Here is an 11516-nt window from a genome sequence, read left to right as displayed (position 1 = left end):
GGGCAGGAAGCTGAGCTGCTCGAAGAGAAGTGTGAATCCCCCTGCTGTTCAAAGAGTTTGTTTTTAACTGTTTGGGGAGCGTGGATATGTGCACGTGAGTGGAGGCCAGAGCAGGTCAGAGATGTCTCTGGGACCTGGAGTCACTGGGCGTCGTGAGCTTCCTGACAGGGATGACGGGAACTGGATTCGGGTCCTCTGTGAGAGAAGTGCACGCTGTTGGTGAGCCACTTCTGCAGCCCCGTGTGTCTCCTGTCACCCTGGAGGTAGCTTCAGTCCCTCCGTGCTCCACACGCTTATGCCAAGCTGCTGCGCAGCCCTTTCCTCACAGTGAGAGGCGGGTGTGAGCAGAAGGCCACGTTGGCCTACCTATCTGTGTCTGACGCCCTGGCTGGGCTCTGAGGACAGGAACCATGTCTTTCTAATTCTTCTGTTCTGGGTGCTTCATGAAGCTAGTTAGAATAAAGGCTAGAAGTCTGCAGAACATAAGAAAGATCCTTGCATTGGGGTCAGAAAGAGGCCCCCACAAAGTCTAGATCTACCCCTGACCTGCTGTGTGACCCTACTTAGGTAAGTCATTTGACCTCTGTCCACTCCAGGTTCCTCAAGGTAAAACGAAGGACACATATTTCTATAGGGAGAATTTTTTAATTTTGGTTTCTCTAAAAAACGCAGAGTATTGTAAGAATATGTTTTTGATCTGGGTGGCACACACCTGTGATCCCAGTTCCTGGGGAGGCAGAGGCAGGTGGATCTCTGCGAGTTTGAGGCCAGTCTGGTCCACAAAGTGAGTGAGGACAGCCAAGGCTACACAGAGAAACCCTGTCTTGAAAAAGCAAGAAAGAAAGCAACAACAACAAAAGAGTATGTTTTTGTTTTAATCCCAGGTGTGGGCTATGGGGCTGCTTCGAAGCAGCCGACTATAAATTGTCTTGTGCTCTGGCACGGGCATGATTTTTCCTGCTGCAAATAGTTTCTGCAAGTGTGTGACACTTGGAATTCTGGGGACTTTTCAGAGGCTATATAAATGCAGAAGCAGGTGGATCGTTGTGAGTTCACAGCCAGCCTCTTCTGCAAAGCAAGTCCAGGGTAGCCAAGGCTACACAGAGAAACCCTGTCTCAAAAAACATAAAAAAAAACAGAACAAACAAAACAAAAAACCAAACCAAACCAAAACAAAAACCAACAAGAAAAGAAAAGGAAGAAGGAAAGGGGTGAAGAAAGGTGAAAGTACACACTCCAGCGTGTGATCCGGACCATTCTGGGTTTTCTGTGACCTGGGTTTTGATCCGCCTCAGTTAGGGTTTCCGTGGCCATGAAGAGACAACAACCAAGGCAGCTCTTACAAAGGGAAATGTTTGATTGGGGCCGGCTCACAGTTTCAGAGGTTCAGTCCATTACCATCATGGCGGGAAGCGTGGCAGTGCGCAGGCAGACGTGGTGCTGCCGGAGCTGAGAGTTCTCCATCTTGATCTGAGGCAGGAGAAGGGGTCTGCGTTCCACACTGGGCAGGGCTTGAGCACCAGAGACCTCAAAGCCCACCCCCACAGTGACACACTTCCTCCGGCAAGGCCACGCTCCGTAGTGCCACTCTCCATGAGCCGAGCCTTCAAACACATGAGTCTGTGGAGGCCAAACCTAGTCAAACCACCACATTGTCCAAACCCATATAACGTACAAACTTTGCCACATGTGAGCTGGGTGGCCCTGGCTGTGTGAATGAATTCCTCTGGACTTTTAAAACTAGTTGTATAAAATAGTCTTCAAGACCCTGTCTGATCTGGACCCTGCCCGCTCTCCACTTTAACACTACTTCAGGGTCTCCCTAGGTAGCCCAAGATGGCCTAGAACTTTCCATCCTCGTTTCAACCTCCCAGTGCTGGGATGACAGGCCTGTGCAGTCTGGCCTGGCTTCTCTGTTTCTCTTGGTTGTATTTATTATATTCCTTTTAGCCTCTACTACAGCCCGAACTCCTTTCTCCCCTCCCCAGTCAATACATCGAAGCCCTCTGTGGCTGCATTTGCAGATAGAGCGTGGGAATAGAGGAGGCAGAGGAATGAAAAGTCACATCTGTGAGCTTTTCCGCTTCTTATCTAGCAAATGGGATTGAAAGCCCTTGCCATATTCAACTCATGAGTTCTGCGCTGTGTCCCAGTTTGCTTCCTATTGCTGTAATAAAGACCATGACCAAAAGCCACTTGAGGAGGAGAGGATTTATTTGGCATGAAGTTTCTACCATCGTCCACCTTTGAGGGAAGTCAAGTCAGGAACTCAAACAGGGCAGGGTCCTGGAGGCAGGAGCTGAAGCAAAGATCACGCAGGAACCCTGCTCCTGGCCTGCTCCTTCTGGTTTGTCCAGATTGTTTATGGGTCTTTTCTTTTGTGTTTTTTTTTTTTTAGTTTTAGAGCAGGTCTCTCTCTATAGCCCTGGCTGTCCTGAAACTCACCATGTAGGCTAGGCTGGTCTTGAATTCACATACATCTACCTGCCTCTGTCTCCTGGATGCTGGGATTAAAGGCACAGCTTGCTATTAAACGACCTGTGGTAGTTTGAATAAGAATGACCCCCATAAACTCACACGGTTACATTATGGTCTGGGGTTTTATATTTAACTGTTAATTATTTTGCTCCCCAAGGTGTGCTTGCTGTCTTTTATGAGCTGACTCTCATGTACCCCAAATGTTGCTGTGTAAGCTTGCCTCCAAATAATCCCTGATTGAGCAATAAAATGCCTACACCTGGGCAGGGCAAAAAAAAAAAAAAAAAAAAAAAAAAAAAGAGAGATAGGTGGAGCTAAGGTTTGCTCTAAGGACAGAAGGATCACAGGAAAGGACAGAGAGGTATGGGAGAGGAGAAAAGGCAGTCGGCATGGGTTAGCATAAAGAAGAGCCACATGGCCGGGAGAAGCTTGCTCTGAGGTCGGGAATGGAGAGTCGCAGCCTAAATGAAAAGCATGAGCAAATATTTATGGCAGTTATGGGTGGGAAGTAGCTCGGATAGGAATAACTAAAGCAAGTGACATGGGATGTGGGGCTGGGTGGTGACAAGGTAGCCAAAGGGGTTAATCCCTGCCCAGCCTGAGGTATAAGGAATATTAAAGCTCTAACGGGTGTCCGTGTCTTTAACGGCTGTGTTAGCAGCTAAATAATAACCACTAAAACAATGTGTGCCTTAATAGTAAACATTCACGGCCAATTTTCCACATCACTCATCTGTTCTCTTCTATTTGTGTTTGGTTCCCAGTTGCTGGACTGTTCAGGAACGATTAGGAGGTGTCCTAGGTGTCAGTTAAAGCTGGGGCCTCCTCTTCTGCATGATCCACTGACGACTCAGACAGGGTGAATTAAGTTAGCCTCACAGCCACTGAGGAGGAAGACAGCCATGAGCATGACTCACAGCGCTCATGATAACGGTGTCTGCAGAGAAACCGTGCTTAGATACAAGCAAGGGAAAGGGATAATTATATCTGTCCACACCGCCGGCCCTCCTTTTTACTTCTTATCAGCCTGAACAGACTCGTAGGGAGTTGGGGTGTGAAGCGTGACACCCCGAATTCTATTCCTGGCACTGAGAAGGAGGGGAGGAACGGATGAAGGGAGAGGCGGAAAAAGAAAAGGAAAGGCTATGAATGTCTGTGCTTGTGTGTAATCCTAGCACTAGGGATGCTGAGGCCAGGGGATTTCACGGTCCAGGCTGGTCTGAGCTGCATGTTGAGCCCTGTCTTAAAATTATAGAGCGTGAGAGAACGAAATCTAAGCCCTTCCACTGCTCATCCTTCATGGATACATCCAGTTGATTTCCAGATCTTGTCTATGCTTCACAGAAACTGGCCTCCTCTCCTCGATGGGGGAAAAAAGCAAAATGCAGCAAGGTGCAGATGTCTGCACCTGTAATCTCAGCACTTGGCAAGCTGAGGCAGGGGGATTGTCCAAAGTTTGAGGCCAGAGTGGTCTACACAATGAGTTCCAGAACTGCCATATAGTGAGACCCTGTCTCAAAATAAACAACAGAAAGTGTCTATATGCAAGGAGGTGGTGGCTCATACCTCTGCTCCTAGCACTCCAGAGGCTGAGGCTGAGGCAGGCGATTTCTTAGTTCAGGGTTCTACAGTAAGCGTTCCAGGACAGCCAAAGCTATATTGAGAAAGCTTGTCTTAAAAAAAAAAAAAAGAGGAAGAGTTGAGTTGAAGAAGAAGAGGAGGAAAGAGGAAAGGATATAAAAACCAGGGACTAAGAGCTGGGATGGCTCTGTGGATAAAATCATTTGCTGTGCAAGCATGCAGACCTGAACTGAGTCCAGATCTCTGGCATTCATGTGCTTTTTGAACTGGCAAGATGGCTCAGTAGGTAAAAGCCTACATCACAATAGTAGGTGAAAGCGCACATACACACACACACACACACACACACACACACACATAGAAAAACCCAGTGCTGGGAAGGGGCAGGATAGAGAGAGGCAGGAGGATTGCTGAAGCTTGCTGATTGCCAAACAGTGAGTTCTAGGTCCAGAGACCGTGTAAAAAGAGTTAGGCAAAGAGGAACAGGGGAGTGCAAGATGCACACACACACAAACACAGAGACAGACACACACACACACACAGACAAATACAGAGAACTACAAAATTAAGCCCCAAACCCCAAACTGCCAATCACCACACAGGAAAATGCACTAAGCAGGTGGTTCTCAAAAGACGAAATCCAAATAGCCAATAAATGTTCTTAAAAGTGTCCAACAGCCAGGCAATGGTGGTGCACGCCTTTAATCCCAGCATTCAGGGAGGCAGAAGCAGGCTGATCTCTGTGAGTTTGAGGCCAGCCTGGTCTACAAATCGATTCCAGGGCAGCCAAGGCTACACATACAGAGAAACCCTGTCTTGAAAAAAACAAAAACAAAAACAAACAAACAAACAAAAACCATGACAAGGAATTCTGGGGAGAACAGGGGCAAAGGAGAGCCCTTATTCATTACTGGTCAGAGAGTGAACTGGTTAGTCACCATGGAAATCTGTGTAGAGCTGTCTCAGAAAAACTAAAAATAGGGGCTGGAGAGATGGCTCAGTGGTTGAGAGCACTTGCTGCTCTTGCAGAGGACTCAGGTTCAATTCCCAGCACCCACGCGATAGTGCATGGCCCTCACTAATGCTGATTCTAGGGAATCCGCTGTGGGCTTCTGAGAACACCAGGCCTATTGGTGCACAGATGTATATACTGGCAAAACACTCATATAAATAAAATAATAATTAAAAAACCCACTGAAAATAGCAGGTGTGATAACCCATGCCTTTAATCATGGCATTTAGGAAGGCAGAGGCAGGTAGCTCTCTGTGGACTCTAGATTAGCCTGGCCTACATACTAAGGTCCAAGCCAGGCAGGACAACATACACTACGTCACAGAGAGAGCCTGTCTCAAAACAAAACAAAAATCTAGAATTACCATGACACAGCTGAGCCATTCATGGCTGCATTCTGAGAAGACAGAATCCAGCCACAGGGATACCTGCTCACGACGTGCACCGCTTTTCACAGCCAGGAAGTTAAATCAGAGAGTGAACGGATAGTGAAAGTGTGGGGCTTATGCACAGTGGAATTTTACTCAGCTCTGAGAAAAAAGGTCACTATGAAATTTTCGGGAACGTGGGCTAGAGCTGGGAAACATGACATGGAGTGAGGCAAGCCAGGCGCAGGCAGACAAATGCTGTGTTCTCTCATGTGCAGTGTCTAGCTTCTAAATTTTAACCGTGTATGTCTGGATGAGAGTGTATGTGGGTGAAGGCCAGGGAAGTAGGAAAGGTTCCAGGAGATGGAGGAAAAGGGGCTTTAAGAGAAGAGGTGGGGGCTGGGGTGAGGTGGCTCAGCCTCTAAGAATTCCCTCCATTCTTGCAGAGGCCCAAGTTTGGTTCCCTGCATCCACATACGGTGGCTTACAACCCTCTGTAGGTCCAGCTCCAGGGAATCCCACACCCTCTCCTGGCCTCCATGGTGTGTTCATGAGCACAAACCCACACAGAGATGCACACATGTACACATAATTAAATAATAATAGTGATAAAATCTTTTCACCTGATATGGTGGTGCACACCTTTAATTCCAGCATCTAAGAGACAGAGACAGGCACATCTCTGTGAGTTCAAAGTCGGCCTGGCCTACACAGTGAGTTCCAGGACAGCCAGGGCTTTGTGAAGATACCCTGTATAATAAAACCAAAATAAAGAAACATTTTTTGAAAAGTCAGAGGGTGGAAAGACCATAGGATAAGCGAGCTATCGAAGCAGAAGGAGAACACTGGATTCAAAGGGGAATCAGAACAATAGGAGAGATGGTGTCAAGAGAATCTCAACCAGAATGAACTATGTATAAAAATACCATTCAGAAATGTCATTTTATAAGCTAATTTACGAATTAGAAAACTTTGATCTAATATCTGCATTAATATAACGCCACTTTCATAGGCATTCCTGTAGACTTTTCTCCTCTGTCTACACATAGGTATTTATGGTTTTGTTTGTTTGTTTTCTCTAGGCAGAGTTTCTTTGTGTAACCCTGGCTGTTTGTCCAGGAACTCAGTATGGGGCTCAGGTTGGACTCAAACTCAGAGATCCCTCTGCCTCTGCCTCTCGAGTGCTGGGATCAAAGGAGAGAACAATCATGACTTCCTTGTTTCTTTCCTTTTAAATATTTATTTACTTAATTATGTTGGCTTTTCAAGACAGGGTCTTGACTGTCCTAGAACTCCCTCAAACTCAGAGATCCACCTGCTCTGCCTCCTGAGCGCTGAGACCGAAGGCAGGCACCACTACTGCCCAGCTTATTTATTTGTTTTTATTTTATTTATGCATACCTTACAGGTATGGAGGTCGGGGGCCAACTTGCCAGTCAGCTCTCTGCCGCCACCGTGTGGGGGTCCTGGGAATCAAATCCAGGTTGTCTGACTTGCTGGTTTGTCTTGCGGCCCACGGTGATGCACTCTTAGGCGAAGTTTTTCTTTTCGCTGCATTGTCTGCATTTCCTACCAAATGCTTTGGGCTGAATGAAAGACAAAAGGTTCCTGGTGATATGTGTCTATGTGTTTGTGTGCACTCACCTGTCCAGGCACATGCAGAAGCCACAAATTAACCATGGGATGTCTTCCTCAATACTTTTTTTTCAACCATGCATTGGTGTTTTGCCTGCATGTATATATGCCTGGGTAAGGGTGTTGGATCCTCTGGAAACGGAGTTACAGCCTCGTGGAAGAATGCTGAGCCATCTCTCCAGCCCCTTCCTCGATCATTTTTACCTTCCTTTTTTTGAGGCAGGGTCTCTCACTGAACCAGGAGATTGCTTTTTTGATCGGGCTGGCTGGTCATCTGCCAGCTGCCTGTCTCTTCAGATAAGCTCCCTCTGAGTTTAACATGGTTGCTGGGGACCTGAACTGAGCTCTGAATGTCTGAGCAGCAGGCACTTTACCCATGGAACTGTTACCACGGTCCTAAGGCAACATTTTGAAACCTAGTTTTTAAACCTTGATCACACCCAATTCCAAATCTGTCGTTATAGTTTGGGGATTCAACCAAATTGGCTCAGGTTTCGTGATGGTTAAAAAGACCCAAGACAGGCCTTTGGACATGCTGGATGCCAGTGGCATAGCTCAATGGCCTGGCCTCAGAACCAAGCTAAATGCCAAAGGAATGGAGGTCTGGTATAAGAGCAGAGTCTGGGCAGCTGGAGAGATGGCTCAGAGGTTAAGAGCACTGGCTGCTCTTCCAGAGGTCCTCAGTTCAATTCCCAGCACCGACATGGCTCACAACCATCTATAGTGAAATCTGGTGCCCCCTTCTGGCGTGCAGCCTACATGTAAGCAGAACACATACATAATAAAGAAGTCTTCCTTTAAATGAAGAGTGGAGTCTGAAAGCCTTTCTTTTCTTTTTTGAGACAGGGATTCTTTGTGTGGGTGGGGTGGAGGACAGGGGGTTGGGAGGGTGTTCCTATAGGCTCTAAGACGGAGCTGAGAGCTGAAGCTGTGGGAGTACAGGACTGGAGCAAAAGACAGCCCAGAGAGTTCAGGGGAAAGGGGAGCCAGTAGCTTTGGAAAGATCCAGGGCCTTGCTGCCCATGTGGTGGGTGTCCCAAGGGCAGAGCAGGCCCCAGGATCCAGAGAGACAGTTCTGGCACAGACAAGGAGAAGAGCGGGTACAGAACACGGAGAGACGAGCAGGAACTCCATCCTGGGGAGGGTTCCAACAGCACAGAAGCCATGAGGGTGCAGAGAGGCTGCAGGACTTAGCAGGCCGCTCCCAAAGGGAGGCGAGGAAATCTGCACCAAGTATAGGTGTTAGGCCCAGCAAGAGCCTAAATATAAGAAGGTATGAAGAGAACTCAGGAAACTAATCATCCATCGATGCAAAAACACAAGAGACTCTTCTTGACCATTGCATAATGGGGTCACCCCTGCTGGTCAGCTAGGAGTGGCACCGAGAGACAAAGACCTTGGGTTTTTAAAAGACACAAGGCGGGAATCTCCTGGGGTTGCCTTCTTGGCGATTTAGGGTTGGAGGAAGTGTTTAACTTTTAAAATAATTGGTCAGTTCTGGTCACCCTTAGGTCCAGTCAGCCCTGTCGTAAATATCTGATCATCAAGTCAGTTTGGAATTTCCTGCCATCCATAGTTAAATGTGGGAGGGTGATTAACTCATCCCATGTCTGTTCTGAGGAGTGGGGGTTACAGGCTTTGGATCAAAGGTCAGGAGAAGGATTGGGGCCATTTGGCCCAGTTTCCAAACAAAGCCCATCTCACCGGCGCCAGCTGCCGACTTTTTCTCCATTTAGTAGAGATCTCTGCTTGTTCTCTTCCTTATCTCTGCCCTCACAGATGGCTAATGTCAGGAACTTTTACATTCCTGGGTTCTCTGGAGAAACACTAAGAGGCTTTAATTAACATGGGCCTAAAACTTGCAAATATAAGTTATTAGGCAATTAAAAGAAACATAGGTTACAAAGTTAGTCTGATTCTTTCATAGGCCCAGGAAGGCATGAAGAAAGACAGAGCAGGTAGCTCCCAGGGGGAGCGAAGGGGGAGATGTCCACGTTGGGGTGGCAGGCCAAGGGTACCCCCTTAGCAGGTATCCCTTAGCAGGCTGGGGGAGCCAGAGAGAGGTGCCCGTGTACAGGGCACAGCAGGCAGAGGGAGGCGGCCACTGAAGAACAGGACTCTAGGATCTGGAATCAGATTCTGTGGGGGGCAGGAGCCATCAGAAACAAATGAGCCGTACACAGGGTAAGAGAGTCAGATCAGACACTCGGTTGAAAGAAGGATGCAGGGGGCAGCAGGGAGGCACACAGCTAGTGAGGGAGCTGTGTGCACGCTGCGGCTCAGCTCACCTACCCTTTTGCTTTCTCCGGCTCCTGCTAGGGCGCCCTTTGCCACACACTTACAGACCCATCCACCGTAATTTAGAGACAGGGCATTTACACAGCATGAAATGGAATAAGAATCTCCTTTCTGTTCCCCTCGACTGCTTGCAGTATTTGAATAGGCCCTGAGTAATACTGGGTTCCAGGATGCTATCAGTTGGCAGCATCTGGATTGATGAAGGAATAATGAGGCCAAATTTGATTGCAAAAGTGAATAAACTTGGAGAGCTTCAGGTCAGCTGCCAGGTGAGGGGTTGGACGCCCTCCAATAGGCATCTTGAAGGGAAACCAGGAGGCATGCCATAGTATTCAAGGTCTTAGACCTGAAGTCCAGTGTCCAAAGATGGAGGGGGCACGGATCCCGAAGACAGAAGCTGTTCAATGGGTTGTCACCTCGTTGAAAAGGCTGAGGACACTAGTACCAGGGTTTTCGAGGAAAGCCAAAAAGTGGAAGCTGAGCTCAAAAATGAAGCCTAACTTTAAGGGAAAGGGTCTGGTGCAGGGTGGGCTCTTGCATCTCCAAGAACACCAGAGACGCAGAGAAACATTTATGCTGACCTAGAGGGATCATTCACCAATGACCAGTGGTAGATGGAGGGCCAAACATTGTGGACCAGAGGTGACTCTGCCATGAGTGGAGCTGGTGGGGAGGGTCCCAGTGTGGCTTTGACCCCCAGAGGACACTAGGGTATCATCCTTGTGGTGAAAGTTTACCTTGGTGAGTCAAGGCCAAAGAATGTGCAGAGATCTCACGAAAGAGATGTATTGGGTGGGGCACAAACAGCCAATTCTGAGTGTGTGGGGGGACTGATGACATGGTGAAAGAATCAGACTAACTTTGTAACCTATGTTTCTTTTAATTGCCTTATAACTTACGTTTTCAAGTTTTAGGCCCATGTTAATTAAAGCCTCTTAGTGCTTCTCCAGAGAGCCGAGGAATGTAAAAGTTCCTGACATCAGCCATCTGTGAGGGCAGAGATAAGGAAGAGAAAAAGCAAATCACCGGCTGGCGCCTGTGAGATGAGCTTTGTTTGGAAACCAGGCCAAATGACCCCAATCCTTCCCCTGCATAGCTCCTGACCTTTGATCCAAAGCCTGAAACCCCCACTCCTCAGAACAGACACGGCATGAATTAGTCACTCTCCCACCTTTAACTATGGCTATATCTCATATGGCAAGAAATTCCAAACTGACTTGGAGATCACATATTTACGGCAGGACTGACTGGACCTAAGGGTGCCCAGAACCAACCAATTATTTTAAAAGTTAAACACCTCCTCCAATCTTAAATTGCCAAGATAGCAACCCCAGGAGATTCCCACCTTCTGCCTTTTAAAAACCTAGGGTCTTTGTCTCCCGGTGCCACTCCTAGCTGACCAGCAGGGGTGACCCCATTGCGCAATGGTAAAAATACACCTCTTGCGATTTTGCAGTGATGGATGACTAGTCTCCTGGGTTCTCTTCATACCTTCTTATATTTAGGCTCATGCTGGGCCTAACAACGGCTTTATAAAGAATACGGTGGCTGTGATGATGTGGCTGCTGGCACTGGGTCTCTGAAGGCAGGCTGGGTTCTGGAGTGTGGGTAGTTCCTAACATATGCCCCGCCTGTAACCTTAACTATAAATGGTACTATATTGCCCCGTTCCAGAAAATAGCAACCATGTCTTTGTTCCAAAAAATCGTTATGACCTTCTTGCAACCGTACCTTTGTTTCAAAAGGCTGTTAATACCCACCTGTTGTTATGACTACCTTGTTATAACTGCTCTATTATAACCACATCCTTCTGTTCGGCTGTAACCCCGCCTATTTGCCTGCCAAATCCTCCACTTGGAACCCCCCCCCCCCGCCCCGAACTATTAAAAATCTTCTCCAGTCTAAGGCTGACCTTTTGAACACACCTTAGGAGCAGGCAGCCAGTGTACGTGAATTTACAGAGCTTTCTTTGATTTCCTTGGCCATGATGATTTGGGTCGGTGGTCTTTCTCCTCCTGTCTTTGGGATTAACAGGACCCATCCATTTTTAGGTTTATTTTATTTTATTTTTAGTTATTAAAATTTGGAGTAACGGGTCGGGGGCGGATTGCCCGAGTGCACGTGGGGGTCAGGGCCAACTTGCA

Source organism: Meriones unguiculatus, chromosome 14 (assembly GCF_030254825.1).
Source record: "Meriones unguiculatus strain TT.TT164.6M chromosome 14, Bangor_MerUng_6.1, whole genome shotgun sequence".
In the NCBI taxonomy this organism is placed as follows: Eukaryota; Metazoa; Chordata; class Mammalia; order Rodentia; family Muridae; genus Meriones; species Meriones unguiculatus.
The sequence above is the reverse complement of the archived record's forward strand: the minus strand, read 5'-3'. Positions refer to the sequence as shown.